At 44.0% G+C, this 1,567-nt stretch overlaps 1 non-coding gene across 1 annotated transcript; it reads left to right on the top strand.

Moving 5' to 3' along the window:
* Positions 1-381: 381 nt before the first annotated feature.
* On the top strand, positions 382-463 carry trnac-aca (transfer RNA cysteine (anticodon ACA)). Its single transcript has one exon. It is a non-coding gene; the product is annotated as a tRNA-Cys (tRNA).
* The last annotated feature ends 1,104 nt before the right edge of the window (positions 464-1,567 follow it).

The raw sequence follows: 1,567 nt of genomic DNA, 5'->3' as shown, positions 1-1,567 counted from the left end.
TCATGGCTGAACATCCTCAATTTGTATCCTTTTCCTGCCTTATCCCCATAGCCCTTGATTCCACTATCCTTAAGAGCTCTATCCAGCTCTTTATTGAAAGAACACCTCCTGCTGTCTCGGGTTCTTCATTCCGTTGACTTCAAATCTTCACAGAATTCAACAGACCTTGGTACATATTCATTTCCTCATTTTTGTTCAGATCACTGTGTGCATAGTGTGACAATGGGAGTGCACTTGCCCCAAAACCCAGGGGTCAGACAATAGTCTTGGAACCGTACTGTGTTATTTATCATTTTACCAACACCAGGGAGAAATATCTGCTGCTCTGCATAATTTACCCAATTCAATTATTCATAAGGTCATATAAGCTTTTCTTGCTGTGGCGAAGTGGCCGAGAGGTTCAGGCGATGGAGTACAAATCCATTGTGCTTTGCACGCGTGGGTTCGAATCCCATTCTCGTCGCTGTCATCAACGGCTTTCAATGGCGTTGTTTTGGGATGATCACAGCTGTCGTATTGAAACTGGAGCTCTAATGGTCAGTTTATATGCATTGCCGCTATTACGAAATTACAAAGAATAGTTTTAGCCTGTTGAATAAACTACATTGCAATGTCGGTTGCATTGGGATAATGAAAGGGAGCGTGGTTTTCGTTTTCAAGTCAAGTTGCTGTGAACGTTTTTTCGTATGAAAGATATCCAGGAAAATCAAATAACGAGAGCTGCGAAGTGCATGTTTATGCAAAGGAATTCTTAATGAATGTTTTGTCAGATGAAATGTGGAGGAGGTTGAGTAGAAGTAATTCATGCTGGTGAGAAGAGCACAGCGAGACAGCACGAAATAATGGCGATGTTTTAAAGGTGCAGGGCGTGGGTGTAGGGGCTGTGAGAACTGGCTGTAAATGCACAGTGGAGAATTGACGCTGTGGGTGCCGTGCATGGGCACGGAGAGACTGACACATTGGTCTCGCCCTCGCCCCTTGCTCTCGCCATTGATGAATGCTGGACATAAGGCACAAATACACACAAGATGTTGGAAGCAAACTCCCTCTCGTTATGCACACACTGGATGCATCACATTGAACTATGAACAACTGGGGAATTCAGCAAGTTACCTATAGGGAGTGAAACTAAACTGTGGATCAATAACCACAGATTCACGCAACATAAACATGAAAAATAACTTTAAATGTATGATGTAGGTTTGCTTGCTGTGCTGTATGTTTGATATGCAGAAGTTTCATTACTTGGCTAGGTAACATCATCATCAGTGGCGACCTCCAAATGAAGCGAAGCTGTTGTCTCCTGCTTTCTATTTATATCTTTCTCCTCGACGGGGTTCCTGGGGTTTGTGGTGATGTCATTTCCTGTTCGTTTTCTGAGGGGTTGATAGATGGCATCTAAATCTATGTGTTTGTTTATGGCGTTGTGGATGGAGTGCCAGGCCTTTGTGAATTCCCAGCGTGTCTTTGCTTAGCCTGTCCCAGGATAGATGTGTTGGCCCAGTCGAAATGGTGGTATTTTTAATCCGTGTGTCGGGCTCCGAGGGAGAGAAGGTCGTGCGTTTTT

This window comes from Chiloscyllium punctatum, chromosome 28 (assembly GCF_047496795.1).
Source record: "Chiloscyllium punctatum isolate Juve2018m chromosome 28, sChiPun1.3, whole genome shotgun sequence".
Taxonomy (NCBI): Eukaryota; Metazoa; Chordata; class Chondrichthyes; order Orectolobiformes; family Hemiscylliidae; genus Chiloscyllium; species Chiloscyllium punctatum.
Note: the sequence above shows the minus strand (reverse complement) of the source record. Positions and strands in the feature narration are given on the sequence as shown.